General features: G+C 43.2%; 1 protein-coding gene across 1 annotated transcript in view; it reads right to left on the bottom strand.

Moving 5' to 3' along the window:
* Positions 1–12714, bottom strand: part of Xkr6 (XK related 6) — a 256506-nt gene that overhangs the window by 211127 nt on the left and 32665 nt on the right. The window lies entirely within an intron of this gene.

Here is a 12714-nt window from a genome sequence, read left to right as displayed (position 1 = left end):
TCTGCCTCACTTGAAAGACAAAGACGTAACAGGGAGGGCTAATTACAAAATCAAGTTTCCACCAAGAAGAAAGAGGTGTCAGCTGGATTTAAAGGTTACCCAGTGTTCACAGTGGGTATACAGAGGCAAAGGCTTTTGTCTTCCAGTCATTGCTGCCTACTGATACTGGCTCTGGCCTCTTGCTCTAAAGAGAGAAGCCATGATCATTGGCTGCACAGTAAGCTGCACACATGGAGACACTATTGTGTTCTCCTTTCCCATCCTTGTAATCCCATGAATTGCTAAATGGTCTTATTAATTAAAAAAACGTGGAGCCACATATTGTAGTGATAGCTGAGAGGTCAGAGGCATAGGACAAGCCACAGCCAACCTTACCTCACTGACACCTCACATGAGACTCTTACTCTCAGGGTAGTGGGTTCAAGCCCCACATTGGGCGCCATCCATCCTCAACTCTTCCCCCCCCCCCGCCCCCCCGCAATGTACAGGTCTGCATCTGTGCTTTATCATATGATTCCTCTTCCAGTCATCAATCCTTCATAAAATGTCCAGGACCCTATTTATGATGTGTAGTGCAAGCTCCATCACACTGACAATCTCTGGGGTTCTGAACACCACATTTCTATCAACATGTCCTACCACTATGGTGCTTCCCTGGTAGTGTCCTACTGGCCTGCAACCAACCTGCTGGGAACTGCAGCCTCTCTGTATTTCCAACAAGTAACAGATAGGTCTGGCCTCCTATAAGCTCTACCTTGACACTTAAGGCAAAGGGAGGGGGCAAGAAGGAGGGAGAGAATGGAAACTCCAGGTATTCTGGCACCTGCCTATAATTCTAGGTCAGAAGGCTGAAACAGAAGAATGGCTGTCAAAGCCAGCTTGTACCATGCAGCAAGCACCAGGCCAGCTAGGGCCACATAGCTAGCTAGACCTTGTCTCCACAATAAAGAGGGAAGGAAGTAAAAGGAAGAAAGGGAAGAGGGAAGGAAAAATAACTCTACTTCATTCATGATTTCATTTTCTATTTTCTTGGCTGTCAAAATAAAAATTCAAACTGAGGAAAAACTCAACGTTTACTATCAGCCTTGTACACCAGAGCTATGTCTCCTAAGAAAAGCACTTTCTGTCCCAGAAGAGGACTGCAGTAACTTGTTGAAGTTCTAAGAAACTGACACCCTTGTGGACTCAGTAGAATGGTTCCTTGGAGCTATCCTCAAATTCCATCTTAATGGACTCTACCCAGAATACGGGCTTGCCAATATTTAGTGAATTATAACATCGGAGGGGACCAGGAAACATCAAGAGTCCTGTGACCAGTGACTGCCACTTTCCCCAGCAGGCAAACCTCGTTGAAGACTGGTATACAATCACAGGAAGCCAGGTAATTGATTCGTTTACTCAATGCATCCATTCCATGCAAGCAAGCCACAGAGGGAGCCACATGATCATCAAGCACTCGTTTATTGCACACAGAACCCAGAGCAAGCAGTTCCCTAAAATACATTTAACAACACAGAGTAAATTAACCTCAAGCACAGGGTACTCTAGTTGGTACTAGGATAAAACGGCTTTAAAATACCTCAACCAACTGCCTTCCTGACATTCCACTGCTTGAGAGATGCCAAGCACAAGAACCTGAGTCTAGATCTCCAGTGCCCACATAAAAACCACACACTGTGGCACTCATCTGTAATCCCAACAAGGGAGAGGCAGAGACAGGGTCCTCAGGGTTTACCAGCCAGCCATCCTAGCTGATCACTGAGCTCCAGTGTAGAGTGATGAAGAAAGACACTTGATACCCAGCTACAACCTCCATGCATGCACACAAGAGTTAAGATTGTGCCAATGAGCATGGTCCAAATTAAGTAAGAAACTCAGAGGAAGTAAAAAGATCTTAACACTTGTGTTTTTCCTTGTGAGACAGGAAAAAAGCATGCCACTCTACTCTGAATTCGCATCTCCTCCAGAGGCCAGGCCTCTGCTCCACTCCCCTTTGCTGGCTCCTTTTCATCTACCTGTTTCGGGGTACTTGACACTCAGGCTTGTTTTGCCCACTCGCTCTGTTGGCACTCACTCACTCAGTCTCAGGACTTGACCACCAGGCTAACAACTCTGGATTTTACACTTCGAGTTCCATTAGCTTCCTAATCTCCGGCATCTATCTTTGCAGACGCAAACTCCCAGCTTCCTACACACCTGCCCCTAGGCTCTTCCAGCTCATTAAAGGGCAGCTCCACCCCCACCAGAACCCTCAGCATCCTTTATAACTGTCTCTCCTGCCAACGTATTCATGTCCATCAGCCAACCATAGTCACACCTGTCAACACAGCAAATCAGCTCTACCTTCAAAGTTCGCCAAGAATCACACCACTTCCCACCTACCCCCACAATTACCACAGGAGCCAAGCTACTGTCGCCTCTCAGGATTTAAGTGCTGCTAACTAGTTTCCTTCTATTCTTATTCCTCTAGTTTGGCACAGCAGCTGGAGTTGCTGAAAATTAGGATTCACAGTTTGCCCTATTCTCTCTTGTAAAATGAGTTCAAATTTGCCAACAGTGAAATCAAACATTAGCTTTGGTTTCAACTCAGTGAGTATATACCTCATGTAAACAGGACCCCCTTCAAGACATAACACTCCACTGTCAGCATCTTATGAATAAAGCTGTTGTAACATACACATCCTTTTCAGAGAAATGGGGTCTTATTGGGTAACATCCAGGATAGAATTGCTGTGTCACAGGGCAGACACATGTGGCTGCTCGAGGGTCCACCCAGAACAGGCCCGTTTAAAGTGGATTATTTTAGGAATACACCCAATAATCACCTCACATGCAAGTACACACACACACACACACACACACACACACATACACACACCTACACAAAAATAAATACAAGTAACAAAGTGGATCATGTGGGCTGTGCAAGTTGCACTTCCAAAGATGGTGGACATCCATGGGGCACCACTTGCTGGCGAGGCTAAAGGTACAGAACACAGTCAGTCTCACTGAGCATGCAGCCTTTTTAAAACTTCCTGTCACACGCACCTTAAGGGGATCTCCTGTACATCACCAGACAGAGATGCTTTCTACTTCCACAGAAAGATAAATGAATGTCCGAGCTTGGGTTAATAACTAGTTCTAATCCATCCAGGGGCTATGAACAATCACACAGTAACCACACTGTGAAGACATTTCTTTTGGATGGCTGGTTTCCTGGCACTTGTGTTTTACTGGGAACTGAACCCAGGGCCTCATGTATGCTAGGTAAGTACCTCCACTGAGCTACATCCTCAGCTCCCCCTGCCCCTTTTGAGGCAGGATGTCACGAAGTTTTCCAGGCAAGCCTTGAGCTTGTGACTGAACCTTCTGCCTCAGCTTCCCACATAGCTGGCATTGATTACAGGCCCAGTCAAGAAGACATGTGGTAAAAGATGACATCCACTTAGTGTCAGGTGTTACACAGGCAGATTTTAATACCTGGATGTCTCTGAATTTTAATTCACCCTAAACCCATGACTAGGGGATTCTGCATTTGTATCCATTTGTTAAGATAGTATGGGATGGACAAGAAATGTCTTAACAATTCATCATTTACTTAAAAAACAAAAACCTTCACATAAGTGACATTTAACAGGAATAGCAATGTCTGAGGCACAAAGCTAGACTCCTGGTTCAAATTCTCAATTCCAGACTGAAGGGGAAATCCTTAGCACAGCTCTTACATAAACAGTCTGAATTACTAAAATTAACTTTCCAAAGCCAGAGGAAAGTTACCTCATTATGTAATCAAAACACACCTTCTAGAAAGCCAAGCAAAGCAGGGGCTTTGGAGTCTAGAACAGCCTTCACATTTCAGATGGGAGGCTAACCTACCTGTTTGGGGTGTTTTATTTGCCATCAGAAATGTCACAGTTTAGTTTTTCAGTACTTCCAAAATGATACAAAGTTATAGCAAAATTCAGTTCCTTTTCACATATAGCCACATCACAGTTTGTGGTTTTTATGTCCCCCAAAGTACAAGCGTTTTACGAGGTATCAGCACACAGAGCACTGGGGACTTTTAAAGGGAAGTCCTGTCTCCCTCATCCCCCCTCCCAGGACTTGCCGCCACCCCCGGAAACTATCAGGATCAGGGCAAGAGGCAGGCCTGTGTCACAGAGCTGGTGCAGGTGTACTGATGTTGCAAAGTCCACAGCCGAGAGCTGTGGTGTCCTTGGGCTTCCTCGGGACAAGGTGTAAGAGCTGTTCACTGCAAGAGTTGCTCGGCCTTCTGTCTGTGACTTTCAATAAACAGAACAAACAACAAACCCCCTCACTGACCGATTTGTAAGAGGTTTCTTATTCCCACTCAATGATACCTGTCAAAGACCACTGCAGACTAAACTCTGTTCTGGGCGTGCCCTCGGTCAGGTGTGTTACCAAGAAGTGCCCATGAAATACTATCTGTACCAACTGTGGGCCTTCCATGACCAGCCATAAGATGCCCAGCCTACTAAGAGCCACTAAAGACTGGCAGGGGCCTTTTCAAAGCACACACATGGACACATTCACTAAATAAGCCACTGTAATGGCAGAACCCCAGTTCTTGACATACATTCCATCTGACCATAGCAATGTTAACACACACCACAGGGGTGCCAAATGTATTCCCAAACAGATTCCATAATCACACTACCTGAATTCTGAGCAGACGAGCAAGAACTGGTGCCATGGCATCACACACAGCATAAAAGCACCTCACATGAAGCCTGGTTACACAAGTCAGCACCCCCTTTTAGAGACTCTGTCCTAAAGGAACGCCTCATTTCGCTGTGGTAATCCCTGCCCCATGCTATAATCTCGATGAAGAAAACATTCCAGAATTAACACTGCATTGAGTTCCGAATTTACACAGCCTGGTAGATCTCAGCAAGTGTCTTCCCATCTTCCATAGCGCTGCCGCTCCGGCCTTCTTCTGTTGTACAGATAATCCAACTGCACCCTTTTAATCTGGATTACGTCTCTTTATATTTGTGGTGTGTGTGTGTGTGTGTGTGTGTGTGTCAAAGAATATGAATGTGTTTACTGGAAAAGTGAGAGATACGAAGAAGAAAGGTTATTAATGTAGAGGGCGTAGACTTTCCTGACTTGTTTTAAATTTATGATGTTGAACAGGAAATTTCCTTAGAAATGTTAAATGTTATTATTCCAAAAAAAAGATAGCTGGTTTTAAAAATTACTCTTGAGTGGAGTAGCAGCATAAAATCCGGGTGAACTAGGGCAGAGTGAAATCTTTCCATGCATGTCCGTGGGGCCAGCAGGCCTCCTCCCCTGCAGGAGGAGAATGGTGTGCACATCATTTTAAACATATGGTACTCATTGCTCCCTTATGAGCACAACAGCATCCCCAGAGCCTCAATAATGGCTAAAGTTGCAAAGTATCAAGCCCCATCATACACCATGTTTTCTCTGTATGCACAGACTTCTGAGAAAGTTTAATTAATGAGTTAGGTGCATTAAAAGAGTAAGAACTAATAATAAAATAGGATGATTATACTGTCATAAAGATTTCCTTGTGTCTTCCCCAAACTTGTGTGTTAAAAAGGCTTGGTTCCCAACACAGTGCTGAGGTGGGGTTCTTAGTGAGTCACTGGACGTGGTCAGCAAATGAATCTACAGCTGGATTCACAATGTGTGACCATGGCCAGGAGATTGGAAACGAAGAGGTGGGCCCAGATGGAGGAAGCAGGCTACCAATGGCATGCTTGGTTGTTCATTCCTGCACTTCTATGACTGAGTACACACTGAGCTCTGCCTGTCACACACTACCTGCCATCATGTTCTGTCTTACTAGGACCCCAAAGGGACCAAGTGCCAAGTGACCGTGGACTGAAACTATGAAGCTGTAAAATTTTCTTTAAGTCATCTTTCTCTAGTATTTTTGTCATGGCAAGAAAAAAAACTAACTAGCACAAAGCATGCAATGTGAAACATTTAGGCAGGAGAGCTATCTGAGCAGCAGGTGATGTTCCAGAAGACCTGGTTCGATTCCCAGCGCCCACATACTCACAACTCTCTATAAGTCCAGTCTCAGGGGATCTGACACCCACTTCTGGCCTCCACAGGCACTGCATAGATGTGCTAACAGACGCACATGTAGGCAAACACTCCTATATATAAAACTTTTAAACAACCTTTTCATTTTCTCAAACAGGATTGGCTGACAGTACAAGGGCATGAGGGCCAAACACTGTGATTTAACTGCAGTTCTTAAAAGCTTAACTGCATGTAGGCATCAGAACTACAGTACTGTCACTGCTACATTGGTAACCAGCTAAAAGCCTACTCTAGCAGACCTTGAGACATGGTAGCAACTTCACACAGGGCACAGCTTTGAGAGGGGCACGTTTTAGATCCTTTGGGAAAACACATCATTACTGTCTACACACAAGCATCTAACTTGGGATACTTGGGCAAGTATGTGAACACCATCTTTCATCGCCAAAGACTGCAAAATATTCCTCCTAGAGATGTAAGGCCCTTCAGAACAGACCCCGAGCAGAGGGATGGTGCTTCTCCGAAGAGACTGACAAAGGAAGATTATGTGACAGGAGCTGGGGAGATTGCTCAGTGGGTAGAGCTTGTTTGTAAAGTATGAGGACCTGAGTTCAGATTTCCAGCACCCACTTAAAAGCAAGGCCAGATGATATCTATAACCTCAGCACTGGGGTTGAGGGGGTAGGGGTAGGGACAGGTAGGTCCCAGGGGCTCATTAGACAGCCAGTCTAGCCAAAATGGTGAGCTCCAAATTCAAAAAGACCTTGTCTCAAAAAACCAAGTGGAGAGTGACTGAAGAAAACATCCATAACCAACCAATGGCCCCCATAAGCCCCCGCATGGGTCAGCCAACCCATGCACACATAAACAAGTACACACACACACACACACACACACACACACACACACACACAAATAAAAGGAAAGGAAAGGAAAGGAAAGGAAAGGAAAGGAAAGGAAAGGAAAGGAAAGGAAAGGAAAGGAAAGGAAAGGAAAGGAAAGGAAAGGAAAGGAAAGGAAAGGAAATGCTAGTATAGCATAAGCTAAATAAAGAACTTGGCATTTAATAATCAACCCCTGCTGGAAAAATGAGCTGGCAGGGCTAGAGCCATTCTTTGGAAAGAAAGCAGCAGTTGAAACCCTATGCCCCAAACTGTCCCTTGTTCCTAATTAGCCTGTTTTCTTCTAAGAAATGTAAGGAAATGTTGGGTTTTACCATCGTTCTATATCCTCTAAACATAAATCGAACACTCCCTGACTTAAACCCAGCAAAGATTTATCATAACTCATGGAGTAAATGTTAAGTCCACGACTTTGCCAGTGAGGCCATTTATAAATTGGTCTCTTGTGGGAGCCCACAGAAGCTTCCTAGTGAGAACTTAGGGTCAGAGAATCTGAGCTTGCTTTACCCAGCATTGCTGCATAGTGAAATGATTTGACCATGGGCGTGGTTACCAGGTGTTTGGAACGGTCTACACTTGGCTGTAGGGTGTGCTTTGATCTTGCAAGAGGGAGGTTTTTTGCCCTGCCACTTGGCATTGTTATAAAAAGTCCTTTTGAGGAGCTGGAGAGATGGCTCAGCGGTTAAGAGCACTTACTGCTCTTCCAGAGCTCCTGAGTTCAATTCCCGCAACCACATGGTGGCTCATAACCATCTGTAATGAGATCTGGTGCCCTCTTCTGGCCTACAGGGATACATGCAGACAGAACATTGTAGACATAGTAAATAAACAAATTAAAAAAAAAAAAAGTCCTCTTGAATAAGTAAAGTGGCTGTTGGGTTTTGATTCAGGCCCTCCCAAAGCTATCTTGTGTTTCTGTCTTTCTTCTCATCTTCTAGGTCTTTCTATCATTTAATTTCTCTCTCCTCCACCTAAGAACCCTTCAAAAGGTGGGAGCTGACTTCCAAAGTCTATCTTTTAATCTGATTTTCTAATCAAAAGCCCCATCTTCAAATCCCTTCCATTTCCTTAGAAGTACCCATGAGATTCACAGCCCTGTGCACTGACACACAATGCTGTTCTATATGCACCTGGAGTCACCACTCACCTGGCTCCTGGTCCATTTGGAGAAGTCTTACTCAACATGCAAAACAGTCGCCCACTCCTTTGTGATAACCTCCTTGCCTCACTGCCCCTGATGTCCTCCTCTGGGTCCCCAATCTTTCTCTACTAGTGACCACGTATGTTATTTCTTGTCTACCTGGACTGTCTATCCTAAAACCTTAAATGTAAGCATATACTGAATGGGTAGCCTCAGACACTGCTCAATAACTCAGCATCCACTATTGCAAATAAATAACCGTGTGCCCTATGACATCGGCATTTATTCCATAGCCGCAATGGGCATTAACTGACTGTTGTGCAGCTGTGTGGTATTTTGTAGAATATTATTTTAAGATGTGTTACTTTCCTTTATGTTGCATTTGTTTAACTCTGTGAAGCTGTGTTCTTGTGCCTGTCTAAAACACCTGAGGGTCTAATAAAGAACTGAACGGCCAATATTGAGGCAGGAGAGAGGATAGATGGGGCTGGCAAGAGAGAGTATAAATAGAAGAATAAATCTGAGAAGAGGAAAGAATAGCCAGTGAAGGAGAACTCCAGAGCCCAGCCACCCAGCTACACAGCCAGCCACTGAGTAAGGAGTAAGAGTAAAATTTACAGAAGTAAGAGAATGGGAAAAGCACAGAGGCAAAAGGTAGACGGGATAATTAAGTTAAGGAAAGATGGCAAGAAACAAGCCAAACTAAGGCTGGGCATTTATAGGTAAAAACAAGCCTCCATGTGTGATTTATTTGGGAGCTGGGTGGTGAGCCCCCCCAAAAAAACAAAAACAAACAATATGGTATAAGATACTAGCTGGCATTTTCATTTGTATGGTCTTTTTTGCTGCAGGTAGGAATGTAAGTTCACTTGATTTTCTGTCTCTGTCTCTTGTCTCTCTGTTGGTATTGACTGGGGATGGGGTTGATGAAAATCAAGGGTAGCACTTGCATGCTGGGCAAGCACTCTACCACTGAGCTACATCCCTATCCCCTCATATAACCATCTACGAAAGCTATCTGAATCCATCCTGCATATCTTATTCCCCCACCTCTAATACAAATATACAAAATTATTTACCTAGGGAAATGATCCTGAATACACAATGCTATTAACATGAAGTATCTACTATGGTTGTATTTATAACACCAAAAATTAGAAGGGGCTTAAATGACCAATGATAAACCAAAAATTAAACTACAGGACAAACAATAAAATACTATACGCCATGAAATTTTGTGGTTGAATGTGATTTAATGATATAAAAAGGTATTTATTTCTATTATACTGTTAAAAGGAACTATAAACTGTGTTTAAAAGAATACATGTTAACATATAACATAAAAAAGCACATTTTTAACAAGAAATTATTTTAAAGTAGATTGAAAACAGTAAAATATGAAAACAAGGGAAATTTTATTAAGTCTCAATACAGAACCATACATAAAATGAAAACTTTTATTAAATCTATATATACTTCTATTCAAAACACTCTCAAGCCAAGGGGGTCTTTTGAGTGGAAGAAAACAGGGAGATTATGATTGGTAATTAAGTTTCTAGTTCTCGGGATTCGCAAAGTATCTAATTTTATTACAAGTAAGTATTCTATATTCTCTAGGCAAAAGTATACAAAACAAATAACATATGTTCCAGAGCCAGAAGCACGTTGTATGCTGAAGTATCTGAACCAGTTCATTAACTGATGATAAAAACTGACCTCAAGATGAGATTTTCAATAGTGTACTAATACATATTCAGCTGCTTGTCACATTCCAGATAACTCTGAGTAACTTGTTAGGGACTAATAAAAGCAATTAGTTCTCCAATGCTTAGAAATTTCACAATAAAACAATTAACCTTTAATAATATTAAATGCAAATTGTAAAGCTTTAACAATTTTACTCTGTTGCCCTCATGACAAGGCTGTTAATTTAAAGTAAAAGTAGATTCTGATGCCTGTGAAATAAGCTAAAAAAAATTTTTTATTTCTCTAAATAAATTTTTCCCCCAAATGAACTATAGAAAGACTAGGTAAAAACCCAACACTCACACACATCATTTCTGACACACCCAATGACAAGAACCCTGTGGACATCAGCAAACAGGAACAAATGCCAGCCATGGCCACACCCTAAAACAGGCTTCAGAGGACACTGCAGAGGGCACACAGTGTGGTAAGTCTGCCAGCCCAGACCGGAAACCCAACAGTACAGGTGCTCATGGGAACACAGTGGAGGTGTTCAGCCCACTCCTCACAGGCTGGAAGCACAGGCAGGCAGGGCTAGCCCTCCCGGATCTGGACTGACTCACATACAGAATAAAAGGCTTCCCTTCCAGAACAAGGCATCTGAGGAGGAGGCAAGAGGTGATTAAGCTAAGCAAGAATTCAGCTAAGACAAGAGGTAATTAAGCTAATAAGCAAGAGTTCCAAAAAGAGCCTGGCAAATTTCTGTGTAGTAGGGGCAGCCTGGTGTACATAATGAGTTCCAGGCCATTCAGGGCAGCAGAGTGAAAGAAAAAAAAAATTACAGAAGGAAATGGATAGAGGAAATGGGTGAGGTAAACACATAAAGGGAATGCAGGAAACTTCAGAGAGAAAGATGCCTGTGCCACAGCACTGTGGAGGAACCCTAGAAAGCCAAAAGATTAACCTAACACACACAATTCCTTCCCAGGGGAAGAAAACACTCCACATAAAAATGAGCATCAAAAATACGAAGTCAGGCCCAGCAGTGATGGCACAGGCCTTTAATCCCAGCACTTGGGAGGCAGAGGCAGGTGGATCTCTGAGGTCAAGGCCAGCCTGGTCTACAAAGCGAGTTCCAGGATAGCGAGGGCTACACACAGAGAAACCCTGTCTCAAAAAATAAAACAAAAAAAACTAAGTTACACTCCACAAGTTGTTAAGGAAGAAAAGCTATTAAAGAGCAAATACCCTCATAACAAAGCCACCAAAAATACACAATTTTAAAAAACAAAGAAAGAAAAAAGAACCCAAAGAAACTGAAATAATACCAGACATGGAAGAACTTAAGTCAGATTTTTTTAAAAAACTCAGACATGGGGTGATGAAACTAGGTAGAAAGGAAGACTGAAAGGAAAATGACAATACAATAAATAAAAAGGATGAAGGGGGCCGGGCGGTGGTGGCGCACGCCTTTAATCCCAGCACTCGGGAGGCAGAGGCAGGCGGATCTCTGTGAATTCGAGGCCAGCCTGGTCTCCAAAGCGAGTTCCAGGAAAGGCGCAAAGCTACACAGAGAAACCCTGTCTCGAAAAAAAAACCAAAAGAAGAAGAAGGAGGAGGAGGAGGAGGAGGAGGAGGAGGAGGAGGAGGAGGAGGAGGAGGAAAGAAGGAGAAAAGGAGAAGAAGGAGAAGGAGGAAGGAAATGTTAGGTCTAGCACAGGCAACCAGAGTCTCAAGTAAAACAAAGCCAGAGAACAGACCAAAAGCACCAGAAGTATACAGGCAGAGGAAAGAACCCAGCAGCAGCTGGAAGGGACCATGCGAGTCAAGTAGAGTCCTGGAGAAAAACCAACCCTGTGTACCCGGGTCTCTGTCCTACTCCACTCCAGAACTAAAGAAAATAAATCTATCATCTCAGACACTGGAGGTGTGGTCTCACTGGTGTGTTTTGATGGCAGCCTTCAGCAAAGGTGGGAAGCAAGTACCCATTCTTGTACCACTGAGAGAAATGAAAAATACCTCAACCATTCTGGAAAACGGTTTGGTGATTTCTTAAAACTTTGAACATACATCTGCTGTATGAGCCAGACATCCCACTCCTGGGTATTTATCTAGAAGAAATGAAGCACATGTCTACCTAGACTTGTTCCCAAATGTTGAGAGCCTATCCATTTATAACAGTCCCCAGCTGCCTGAACCGGGAATGTCCATTATCAGATGAATAGATGGATAGATTTGTGTTTTCATACAATTGCAGCACTTCTGGGCAATAAAAAGAATGCACTAATAACCCCACGTAACATGAATGAATTTGAAAGTAACTGTGCTAAGTCACAGAAACCAAACAGGAAGATGGAGTAAAAGGCTGCTACTATAAAGTCTAGATGCAGCACCTTACTTACCCTATAGAGAGAGAAAGCACATCAATGTTGCCTGACATGAAGGATGGCTAGGAGACATTCTGAAGGTGGGAGAGGCATGTCATTTGCAATTAACAGTTTATATATTCCCCCTAATCCAGATGTTGAAATGCTAATGAACAATGGCATGGAATTAGGAGGTGGGGCCTTTGAGAGGTGATGGGACTAATATCACTACAGCAGAGAGTTCTGCCCCTCCTCATCAGTCTGTGAGCCAGGTAAGCCATCACCAAGAATCTGACCATGCCAGAGACCTTGACCTCAAACTTCCAACCTCCAGAACTTGAGAAACATTTGTGTAGATACCCATAATGTAGTGATTTAACAGCCAGACCTAACCAAGACAAGGAGTGATGGAGAGATATGTTGATTCCTGTGACACTAAGCCTCATGGATATGTATATATATTCAAAAATGTCCAATTTTATACTTTACACGTGCAGTTTTTTTTATTTATCAGTCCTCAACAAAACTGCTAAAACTGTGTATGTGTACACACTATATATTTATAACTGTATAGTGAAAG

The sequence above is a fragment of the Peromyscus maniculatus genome, chromosome 9 (genome assembly GCF_049852395.1).
Source record: "Peromyscus maniculatus bairdii isolate BWxNUB_F1_BW_parent chromosome 9, HU_Pman_BW_mat_3.1, whole genome shotgun sequence".
NCBI classification, from domain to species: Eukaryota; Metazoa; Chordata; class Mammalia; order Rodentia; family Cricetidae; genus Peromyscus; species Peromyscus maniculatus.
Note: the sequence above shows the minus strand (reverse complement) of the source record. Positions and strands in the feature narration are given on the sequence as shown.